Source organism: Peromyscus maniculatus, chromosome 6 (assembly GCF_049852395.1).
Source record: "Peromyscus maniculatus bairdii isolate BWxNUB_F1_BW_parent chromosome 6, HU_Pman_BW_mat_3.1, whole genome shotgun sequence".
NCBI classification, from domain to species: domain Eukaryota; kingdom Metazoa; phylum Chordata; class Mammalia; order Rodentia; family Cricetidae; genus Peromyscus; species Peromyscus maniculatus.
Window position 1 is genome coordinate 48,294,957 of NC_134857.1, and position 13,191 is coordinate 48,308,147.

The window sequence follows — 13,191 nt, forward strand, 5'->3', positions numbered from 1 at the left end:
AGTAGGATTTCTGGGTCCAAGGTTCTATTATGTTCAATACACATATATACATATGTGGATACAGACACTCCACCATATTTTTCATGACTGTTTGATCACGTTTTTGTTTTTATAAATGTTACCATTCCCTTGTGTCTTATTATGATCTAATACCCCAATTTTCTTTTTTTTATTTAACTTTGTTGCCTGAATTCTATCAAATATTTTTTTCCAAGCACTCAAAAGTTCTTTAGTGTTTAAAATTGTATTTGTCCTATGCTTATGTGCTTAAGAATGCCTTTATATTACCATACCAAACAAACATAATGTCCATTAGAATATTGCATTGCATTATATATAACATAATATATAGTACTAACATGGAAAGAGACAAACTGATCAATGGGAAAATAGAGACTCCAGAAGTACATTCAGTACACGTAAAAGTTTAATATTCGATAAAAGCAACATTCTATTCATGGAAAAGTATTGCCATGACAGGAGGCTCATCTGAGAAAAATACCAGGTTAGTCTTTGAACCCATACCACATTCAAAAATCATTTCAGATAAAGTCTGAAACAAAACTGAAAACAGCACCAATTACCCGGCATATATCAAAGACTATGGCTGCCGCTCTTACGAGGGCCTTACAACTGAGGCAGAAAACCTGGGAGTTTTGAGACTTTGTAAGTACATTTCTTTTTTAACTGAAGATGCATATAGTAAGACTATAAATGGGGCTGAAAAGATGGTTCAGCACTTTAAGAGTACACCTGCTTATCTTGGAGAAGACTTTGGTTCAGCTCCCACATGGTGACTTACAACCATCCCTAACTCCAGTTCCATGGAATCCAATACCCTCTTCTGGCCTCTAAAGCTAAAGGTACCTGGCACACATGTGGTACACATACATTCAGGCAAAACACTTCTTCACACACTAAAATAAATCTAGAAAAGGAATTCAACATAGTATAAATAATAAGACTATCTGCAATGCAGATCAAAAATAAAAGGTTAATGTTTATATATTAGAGAAGTAACTCCTTGTAAGGGGAAACAGTGGTTATGGTTTGAATCGGCCGGCTGTGTTTCTTTCAGGCTGATGTTTTCAGCGCTTGTTCCTCAGCTGGTAGCACTGTTTGGGGAGGAGCCTGTAGGAGGTGGTGCTGGCTGGTAACAGTGCTTCCTCCAGGGAAGCCGCTGAATCTTAGACCCAGCACCTGGTTCTACTGCTGCGCTCTCTGCTCCTCCCTCTGTCCGTGCTGACAGCCACTGCTCACTCTACCATCACGGCTACTGAGTAACTCCACCAGGCCTGCCCTGCCATAGTGGACTGAGTCACTCAGAAATCGTGAGCCAAAATAAATCCTCCTCCCTTAAGTGGTTGGTTAGGTATTCTATTGCAAACATAACTAACGCAGAAGTGGATAAAGGGTGTAGTATACGTTTACATAAAAAAATATATATACATATATGAGTGTATTAACTTCAAAATAGCTAATTCAAATGGTCAACAAGTGTGAAAAAACAGTCCAAATCACTATAAGACAGAGAAATGTAAATTAAAAGAAAGTCCAATTCCAGTGAATACTCAGGAAATTGTTGGGGCAGAGCTTCAGCTCAGTAGCATCCTCTCGTTTATTCTCTCTTCCATCTGTTATCAATCATAATAAAACCTGACAGGTGCCCCCCAGCACCTCCAGCCCAGAAATACCAAGCATAACACAGTAAGGACCTTGTCCAATTACTGAACTGTGTATTCTTGATTTATTTGAATTTCACGTTTTCTTTGTGTTTTCTGTGCACCTATACAGATGTGTGCACACATTTCACTGTACCACTGTGTCTATTTTGCATGCTGATTCTGTCAGTGGAAAAATGTAATCCAATTACAAATAGAGATCAGTTTAAGGTTGCTTACTGAAGATGCCTTTATAATTTCACAACCAGTGAAGGCTATTGTGACCTATATACTTCTTTAAAAGTATGTAAAGCTATTGACTCTAAGTTTTCTAGAATTGAATAGACCATAATCATCTCAGGATCACTTGAATGCGGATGATATTCTATAACTAGCTTAGGAAAACCAGTCTAATTTCAATATTTTTAAACTTTTAAATCTTTCTTTTCAGTTTAAGACTGAGAAAGATGCCTAGTTCTTTCATGGATTAAAAAAAATTCTCACCACTATTTGAACATGGAAATATTACAGGCATGTAAACTAGATTACAGGCATGTAAGCTAGGTGGTTGGCTACTAATTTACACACATTCTGGACTTAATTAAAATGGAAAGAAAACAATTTGACTTTTTAAGTTCATCCTACTTTAGGACAGCACAGCACAGCAACCATGAAGCCAGCATACAAAAGCATCAAACATTTACTAAATCTGTACAAGCCTGCTGTGCCACATCTGTCTTTTGTAAACACGACAGCTGCAGGTTCATTTACAGATGTCCCCATCCCTCCCTCAGTGCTGTGATTTTATCCCTTGCATACCACCCTCTGCCCATCTTCGTCCTCCATTCCTGTGCTGTGGAGGAGACTTAAGAAGACAGTCATTACCACAGGTAAGAACCAGAAGGTCACGTTAATAAACATATAGCCATCCTTTTGTCTGGGAAATGTTCAGTGCCTCTTCATCCCTCCTAAACTGCAAATTAAGAAATTCTGCTCATTTCGTACTTGCACTCAAATGTCAATTATTATCAGGTTGAAAGGAATATATGAAAACAGGGCTGGTCTCTCCATTATTTTACCTTCCCTAGATAGTTAGAGGCCAGAGGCACTGAAGAAAACAGTTTTATCTTTACAACTACTTAGCACTAGTACAAGAAATGATATTTTGTTTCTCTTGGCTTCAACCAGCTTAGTTCAAATATCTACCTGATTAAGGACAGAAAGAATAATTATTCTTAATGTTACTAGTTTAAAATCAAAGTATTGTTATGCTCAATTGTATAAGCATAATATATTTTAAGCATCAATGATAGGAATGTGAGTATAGCAATTGGTAACAATAACCACATACATGTATCTATTCTAGTTCAATCTTAAGGAGCTTGAAATTCATTGTCAACTTTATTTTGCATATTCTAAGATAAATTTGAAAATAATTTCTTAGATTTTTACCATTTTTGGCTCCAGAAACATGGAATACCACCTTTTGTAGTTACATACAAATTACTTACAAAATGCCCAATAAGGGAGAGTTTCAATCACTTATGAGTTGTTTTCTTTAGTGACGTGATAAAATTCTTTATTTTGAAATGACAAAAAGTGTCAAATTACTGTGGTCAGAACACAAAATGTTATCTTCATTTCACAGCACAGCTGCATACCTATCTTCCTCCTCCTGGCATCAACATGGGTAAGCAGGACAGTGATAACAGGAGCAACCAAGTTACTCATACTGCATGGGGCTACTTCAAGAGACAGTAACAAGTGTCTAGACAGAGAACTCAGTGCTTAAGAGCACTGGCTGCACTTCCTCAGATCCCAGGTTTGATTCCCAGGACCCACATGGCAGCTTACAATAGTCTGAAGCTCCAGTCTCAGAAAATCCAGTGCCTTTTTTTCTGGCCTCTGTGGGCATTGCTTGCATGTGGTGCCCAGACATACATGCAGGCCAAACACCCATACACATAAAATAAAATAAAGAAAAAATAGCATTAAAAAAAGAAATGTTAATTAATATCAAAAGTAGGATAATTGGATGGGACTGTTGCTCAGTGATGAAGTGTATGTGAGGCCCTGAGTTCAATTCTCAGCTCCACCTAAAGCAAGAAATTAAAAATATATTTTAATTTAAGGACAGAAAGTACTTTGTCTGGATCCCAGAAGTTTTTTTTAAACCAAAGGGTTTTGCTGTGTAGCCCAGGTGCTCCTTGAACTCAGGATCCTCTTGCCTCACCTCCCAACTACTGTGGCAACAGGCACGCACCACCATGCCCACAATGTCATTTTAACTGAGAATAATCAAGCAGTGGATAATGTTGCCTAGGGAAGTAATTAGAACAGTCTTTGCTCATTCAGGACTGAGAAAGTATCCTCTGATGATTTTTAAACTGTATAAAATTAGATATTATTTTATCTTGAGGTTGCCAGTTTTACATTAAGGATGCGTTTTTTAAACATAAATTTTCACTGATTTCCGATTTAAGACTCAGAAATTTTTTACTACATATCCAGCCCTCTGATTTGTGCACATCTGCTCATAATGCTTCTATAATGCATCTTCATGTGTACATTAGCTCATAATTAATGAGAAAAATGTCCTAAAATCTCAGAAATACAAAAGTCATATGTTACAAGGGAATGTATTGATTTAACAGTATTTCCATGTTTGTGTGAATGATTCATGAAGTTAGCAGAAAGAACAATTTAAACAACCCATAAAATATCTGCAAATAACAAGAGAGCAAAAGACATGTATTGGTAGAAATTGAGAAAGTTGGAACTATGCAGAAAATTATCCTTTTAAAATTTTTCATGTGTATTTTAGCATCTTAAAATTGGAATTGCCATATTTTTATTAAAAACAGAACATAAATTTGAGATTTTACTTATTCAGAAGGAATAATGCACTCTGCTGTGTCTGATATATATTGACATGTCATTTTAAATATTTATGCAAAGAAAGCAGGACCTACACACATTTGCTCAGTCTCTGCTTGACCTCTGACATAATACCATTTCTGGACTGAGAGACATTGATTCTAAAAGTATATGCACTCATTAGGAAGGTATATCCTCCTGAGTTTAAATCATGTATCCTAAAGAATAGCTTTCTGATTCAAATCTTCCTTTTAGGTGAAGCCAAAATGTAACCTTAAAAATGCATTACTGCACATTCATTTCGGATACTTCCAGCTTCTTTCATTTATTAAAATAAAACTTTGAGTACAATGTTCGTTACTGAGTGGTTATAATCTAACATAACATTCATAATATTTCTAAATATAGCATTGAAAGTAGAAAAATTGTAGCCTTGATTCTAGAAAAAAAATGTTTTGACATATTTTCAAAGTATGTATTTTAATGTGTGTATCTAATAGGAAGAACACAAATTCTCATTTAGTATTTTAGAACAAAACAGACCACAAATGATAACATTATTCATTCAATGAAACCCCCAACTGTAGAATTTTAGATTGTAAAGAGGGGCTATTTCCCATACTAGTTAATTATCACTCAGCTTCAAAAGAATGGTACATATCCAAAACTAAATGTTTTCCATCCTTTGGAAACAACACAAATATTAGTGATGGCTGACATAAATGGCCTTTGCTCCATTTAACATTTAATCAAGTAGTTAATATTAAAACTGGAGACAGAAAAGATGTGTTGAAAGCAGTTACTTGTATATTGAGATTTGCAGAAAAACTACATATGGTTTCCATTGTTCCATAACCAACATTTTGGAATTTCTTACAGAATGATATATTTACATTTTTCAAAACTGAAAATGTCTGCCTTCTTATTGAAGTTTACCATATGTCAAAACACTTCAAAAGCTAAATATTTTATATACAAAGGGAAAAATGACTAATTTATAATGTATATAAGATTAACCAAAGGAAATTTAAGAATGTCAAAGGCAGTGTTACAGCTGTCAGTTAATTAATACTTGAGTAATCCTTGATAAATCATAACAAAAGTTTTCATTTATGTGACTCTGAAGCATGACAGTAATAATCTCAGACAGTTTGCTAGTTCAGTAATTTACTTGCAAAAGTCATTAAAGTAAGTTTATTTTAACCAATGCAATGACACTCAATATGCAATCTTCATATTTCTTTAATTAATATCATCAGCAAACATGATGACCTCAGGGTTTAAGTTAGAAAAGCCCATTGTTTATGTGGAATCCCCTTTAACTTGCTTCAAAAATTAATGATCAACAAGCTTTCTCACTTTATATGCATGTAAATGGCTCCCCAAACCCCTGGAAGCAAATATTATGAAGCACAGCTCACCTACATCAGTGAAATGACAGAGTATCAAAAACTTCAGTCTGTATCTGAAAGCTACATGAGTCAACTTACTTACTGTACATGCAGACACTTTCCTGTTCTGTAGTCATGCTGTGGCAAGCACAATATCCATTGAACACATGGTGATGATGGGGAACTGCAAAATGTACCTAGGGAAAAAAAAACAGCTAATGACAAAGAGCAGGTAAGTGAATACTTCAAACTCAAAACATATACCAATCAGCAAGTCTAAATAACATCTCTCCCAGGATATGAACAAAAATGACTAACATGGCTTGTATTGCTTGCATAATTGAAATCATTGTAACTGGAAGGTTATAAAAAGATCTAATCCAAGTGAACCTGGAGTCATGAGGTGTTACCCCTAGAAGAATAAGTATCAGGTCTCTAACTAATAAGTATTTTATCAAGATCTGGCAAATAAAGTTGAGAGGGAAAATTCTAAAAGGTGGCAGTAATAACATAGGCTTATTAAGCACATTCCACAGCTGATGAAGTAGTTACTTCTTGAGAGAGCTGCAGAGTTATCAGAGAAAGGAGAGCAGATGTTCTGTGTTTTGACTTGGTGAAGCATTTGATACATGGTTTCATGAAAAGTGACTTGAAAAAACTTAATCCAAATTGGCTTGGATCTGATCAGTGTCACACAGATTGAAAACTGCGTGAAAATCAGTAAACAAAAGATCATAACCAATGTCCATATATTCATTTGGGGTAAAGTTCTGCCACTGAACTGGTGTTAGCTCTGGTTTTAGTTAATGGTTCTATGAATCGTTTTTTAAATAAACAATTTTAATAGAATTTTCAAATATAACTCCACTGGGAGACTGTGCCCACGGAATTTAAACCAGAGAAGAGATCAGTACACAGGAAGTAACAGAATTATAGCTGATGAAAATACACTGCAGAAAACAAGATTGTGACTGTAAGAATTAACAGGTTTTTTCGCAGAGATACCAAAACTTAGAGTGCAAGTAAACAGTGTCCTTCAAAGACATCACCTTGAAAAACCCAACGGTCCAGCAACAGCTACTCTTCAGGATGTTTGGGGAATTCATCGTTAAAATTGCCTTAAGCAAATCAGTGCCAGCAAACTTTAGTGCTCTTTATGAGCCATATAAGAAATGTATCATCACAAACTGCTCTACTTAATTTTTTCTCTATATTTCATTTGTAATAAAAGTTATCTTCCCCAGCTTCTACCTCAGACAATGCCAAACAACCTTTGGCTAGCTCCAACTCAAAAATATTTCTCAAATAGTTCATATTTCTATCAGCTAAATTTATGACTATGTAGAGAGATATATTATTTCCAGAAAAAAAATTCTACTATGTGCTTGTCCCTACTATGGGACTCTTAGGGTATTGTAGGAACTGAGCAATGATCCTTGCTTTCAAGGCATTCATACTCTGTTTGAAGTCGACAAGCATGTAAATAATTATACTATAGTATAATGACACTCTGGTAGATATATATGCTGAGAATTCTGCAACAGCACACAGGGGATCTGGGTAGGTCAGCTTGAGAATGCATAGGAAGAAAATTCAGTGCTGAAATTTGAGATGAAACATGCAGAGGAACTAGAGAGACCCCAAAATGATGTTCTAGCAGAAACAAAACCCTTACAACCATTTGGCATTTGGGATCCGACATTAGCTCCCAAAGGAAGGAAGAGGTGGTGGGCATCTTAGCTAATGAAACAGAAAAAAAAAAATAGTGCAAAGTTAATGTAGACATCACACCAAAGAGTTTGAATTTAACTCTCTAAGCACTTCAGAGCTTCTGCAAAGTGAGAGGGCCTTCCAGTGTGCCTATCTCTGATTGGAGGAATGCAAAGCAGGGTAATGAGAGAAATGATAGGTTTGTGGAAGGAGAAACCATGGGAACCATGGGAAGCACTTACAAGGTCATTACAGTGCTCTCTGAGCAGACCTTTACAGTGATACAGTCTCCATGGTCACTTTTCAGTCCTTACTGCCTCTCCCTTGATACATTGTTTTTCAATCGACTTCCAATGAAATGTGTTCTCTTGGTTTCTCCAGGCCATATCCAATCTTCTTTAGCTTATGTCTACTCTTCTCCCCAACTCTTCTTGATGTGGCATTCTGGGGCTCCATACTTGATTTTCTTTTTTCCCTCTCTCTGCTCACTTTTGATTTACACTACGTCTCATATAGCATTGAGTATCTTCTAAACAAATCTTAAACAGTTCTAGTATGCATCAGTGTGAGAGCAGACACCTAGATGGATATCTGAACTCACTGAGACATTTTCAAAGAAGTCAAATGAATTATGGTGAGTTGCAAAAATTATGAACCAGACTCCATGGTGCATGCCTGTAGTCCCAGCATTTAGGAACACCAAACTCTGCAGGAAGATTGCAGAGTTTGAGGCCATCCTGGGCTCCTAGTGAGTTCAAGGACACCCTGGGCTATATAAGAAAGATTCTGTTTAAAAAAAAAAAATGAACAAATTTGTTAATCCCAACATATAAGAACAAAAAGCAAATCTAGGACTATAAAAGAATGGTATTTGTACCCGGGCAGTGGTGGCAGCGCATGCCTTTAATCCCAGCACTTGGGAGGCAGAGCCAGGCAGATCTCTGTGAGCCCAGGGCCAGGCTGATCTACAAAGTGAGTTCCAGGAAAGGCGCAAAGCTACACAGAGAAACCCTGTCTCAAAAAAACAAAAAAAAAAAAGGAAGAAAAAAATGATATTTGTAACCACACACGAAAGTCAGAGATAAATAGGAACAGAAAAGGGTTAGAGTTGGATATGATTCAAAGGTATCAGTAAAACAAAGAAACTCGGGGCTGGAGAAATGATTCAGTGATTAAGAGTACTGACTGCTCTTGCAGAAGACCCGGGTTTAATTGTGCAGCAGCCACATGGAGCTCACAACTGTCTACAACTCCAGTTCCAGGGATGCAACACTCTCATTGGACCTCCACAAGCATGCATGTGGTGTATATTCACACACTCAGGCAAAGCACTCACACATATAAAATAAAAATAAATCACATGCATGCACACACAGAATAGTCTGGCAGTGGTGGTGCACACCTTTAATCCCAGCACTCGGGAGGCAGAGGTGGGCAGATCTCTGTGAGTTTGAGGCCAGCCTGGTCAACAGAGTGAGTTCCAGGATAGCCAGAGCTAGACAGGGAGACCCTGTCTCGAAAAACCTAAATAAGTAGATAGATAGATAGATAGATAGATAGATAGATAGATAGATAGATAGATAGACAGATAGATAAATTAGTTGGGTGTGGTGAGGCACACCTTTAATCCCAGCATTGAGAGGCACAGATCTCTGTGAGCTCAAGGCCAGCCTGGTCTACATAGTGAGTTCCAGGACAGCCGGGATTATACAGTTAGACCTTGTCTTGAAAAACAAAAAACAAAAAGAAAAGAAAAGATAAGACAAGGAGAAAAAATCAATAGAATGAAGGAGGCAAACATTTTCCTTATATATATTACATGATTATACATACTCAGGTAAGCTGGAGAGGTGGCTCAATGTTTAAAAGCACTGGCTGCTCTTCCAGAGAACGGAAGTTCAATTCCCAATTCAGCACCCACATAGCAGCTCACAGCTCTTCATAACTCCAGTTCCAGGGGATCCAACATCCTCACACACAAACACACCTGCAGGCAAATGCACATAAAATAAAAATAAATAAATCTTCTGGGCACTGGTGGTGCATGCCTTTAACCCCAGCATTTGGGAGGCAGAGGCAGGTGATATCTGTGGGTTGGAGGCCAGCCTGGTCTATAGAGCTAGTTCCAGGATAGCCAAGGCTACACAAAGATACCCTGTCTTAAAAAACAAAAATAAATAAAATAAATTACTCATTTTAAATAAATAAATGCTCAGCTATAATGTAGGAGGTTAAAAAAAAACAAGTACTGTTGAGTAGTACTGTTTCTTTAAAGTGGAAATTAACTCTTAGTTCATTTCCTGAATGTGTGCTCTCAGAAGACTCCAACACTGGGTACTGCTCACCTCTCAAAGCCAATCATATCATTGCCAAGCTTTACAGACATTCAAGACATCCCACCTTCCCTTTTACTATCTTAATTAGCTGCTAAAGCCTGATCTATAGTACATGCTTGGATGCTTACCGAGTACTTTAAATTTCATTCCTGTAATTATGTTTCCCTCCTTGGATTCAGGTATATATTTTATTGTTTCATTTAGCTTTTTAATTATCTTTGGTCAACATTCAACCAAAGGCTTTGGAGGTACAAAGAATGCATTACACCATTGAGATGTAGTCCCCAGCCCCTCTCCTTAGAGTTAAAAGAAGGTTTAATGAGTGATTATATATATATGTATGTATGTATGTATATATAGTTACATAGGGGTCCTGAGAAACTAATGTCTTCTGTGAAGCAAGCAAATGGCTGCCCAGATCATTTCAAGATAATTCCTTATTAAAGCAGCATGTGCAGAGTGGAATATTTGGATGCCATACAACTGGATGGGTAGGAGTCTTCAAAATTTAGCCTGCTTGATTGCCTCCTTGTCTTTATTCTTTCTGTATTTGCAACTTGCCCCACCTCATGTCAGCCAAACCTTCCATTTCCTTACCACTACTTCCAAGGATGCCAGACTTTCAGGGGAAGTCAGGAAAGGGGAGTCTGGCAGATTGAAACAAGACACTGATACCTCCATCGTAGATAAAAGAGGTGTGTGCAGCCAGACTCCTGGGATGAGTGCTTGAGAAGGAAGAAGGACAGAGGCTTGCCGGGCGAAGTGGGAAGTTTCTCAAGGTGAAAGCATGAGAACCCTTCCTAAAGTGGGTAGAAAAGGAAAAGCGTTTCACTGCTCCCTGAGCACTAAAGAGCTGACAAGGGGAAATCACATGGAAACTGGTGTTGTTTGGTTGACCTTTCTTCTCTTCTGTTAACTCTCAATGCAAGCTGTTAAAAAGCGTAGCCCTTACGCCCAATGAACTACAGTTTTTCTCACTGGGCACCCAGTTTGGTGGGATGAGAAGAATGGGGCTTGGTAGCCAGAAGCCGTGGGATGGGACAAGGACAAACCCATCTCACTACTTCAGTTTTACACACTATCCTGCCACACCTACTGGACTTGAGACTGTGGTAGCCCTGGCTAACCAAATTCATGGTAGGAAAGATGAAATCAGTCCTGTGTCCAATTCCACCACTTTGTCACTGAGACAACTGCAAACGTCCTAGAAACGAATGTTCACTCTTCCTGTCGGGGCCTATTTATTCTAATTTCCCACCCTGATCTTGGAAAACTACAAAAAGGTCCAATTACCCTCTGAGTTGGTCGGAGCCTCACTTGTACTCAATGAGGAATCACACACAGGCACACAACTCACCAACAGTACAACTGGTGCCGACTATTAACCCAGATCAATAGTCTCAACAGAAAAGGTCAAAGGTCCAATGGGCTCTGGGAACCCCAGACCACATCACTCTCCACCTTGACCAGCTTGACAGACAAGCTCAATTGCTCAGGCTGTTCCCTTTCGGTGGATTAGCAAAGAACTTCAGAGCTTAAAGCTCGCATTTCTTCCTTACATTAATGCTACTAGCAAAAGCAAATAATAAGCAAAGTAAAAAAACAAGACAAAGGCTTTCGTGGCTGACACCACTTTTATAAAGGAATGAACATTACTTTGCAAATTTATTTTACAGTAATGAGAGATTTGTAAAGGATTCCACTATGCGGTATGTGGATGTCTGAATGGCTGATAGGAGAATACTTTAGGGTGTGACAAAGCATCCCAGACCCAATTTTTGGAGGACTCTTGTTATTGAACAGACACAGAAGCATACTCCACACATTAAAAAAACATATGTGTACATGTATATGTATATAAGAAAAATACATGTGTGTATAAAAACAGAATCATATATACACATATGTATATACATATATGCATCTATATATACACATGTATGTATGCATAAATGTATATATTGCTTCTGTTGTGTATATACATAAATATGTGTGTGTATATATATATACGTATTGATATACATATGCAACTAAAAATCTCCCTATAGTTGTTTTTCAGAGAAGTGATTAGGTTCTTAAAACAGAGTCTCACACTGTAGCCCAGGCTGGTTTGGAACTTGGTATGTAGCCAAAGATGGCCTAGAACTCACAATAATTGTCCTGCTTCTGCCCATGTAGTGCTGGAATTACAGATATGAGTCACCATGCCAGGCCCTATATTGGTTTTCCATTGCTGTTACAACACATTGTTATAGATTTTGTGCCTTAAAGCAATCCAAATTGAACTAGTCATGGTAGCACAAGCCTTTAATCCCAGCACCCAGGAGACAGAGGTAAGCAGATCTTTGTGAGTCTGTGGCCAGCCTAGTCCACACTGAGAGTCCTAGGCTAGCCAGGACTACATTGTAACACCCTGTATCAAAACAAAACAAAACAAACAAAAACAGCAACCAATCTGAATCAGTTATATTACAATTCTGTGGTTTAAAAGCCTGGCACAGATTTCACTTTACTAAAATCTGGAGTAAGGTGGGCCTGCGTTCTTCCTAGATCTCTGGAGAAATGTCTTGCCTTACGTTTTCCATCTTCAAGACTACCTGTATTCCTTCCCCACTGCAGCTTCAAAGCCAGTGAGATGTAGTTCCTATGTCTTACAGCATTCTGTGACCTTCCTCTTTGGCCTTCCTCATTCTGCTCTCAAGGACCCTGGTAATCGCGACGGGCCTACTCAAATAATCCAGAACACTATCCCATTTTAAGGTCAACTTATTCACAAATTTTCTTCTACCACAGCCTCAACTTTTGTCTTACCAGGTCGTCCAACCTATCTCCAGATTACAGGAATTCGGAAGTGGATGTCTTGGCAGGGCATTTTGTTTCACTGTTCCTTACAAACCATCAGAGGACCTGCTTCTCTATTTCCAAAGCTTCCCACCTAACTTCTTCCGTCTGAAAAGTGACTACCGAGAAAGACCAAGTTATAATAGACATTGCACAAGCCTTAGAAGGAACACAGCTGCTGACAAGTGAGAATTTCAGTAAATATATTGTACATGAGACAGATAATTATATTTTAAGCGAATAATGCCAGCAGACATAATGCAAACCAATGCTGCACAAGTACTGAAAATGTGGATAGATTGATAGACCTTTTAAAAATAATTTTTAAGGGCAGTTTATTTTCTTCTTCCTTTCCACTGAAGCATACAAAATGTA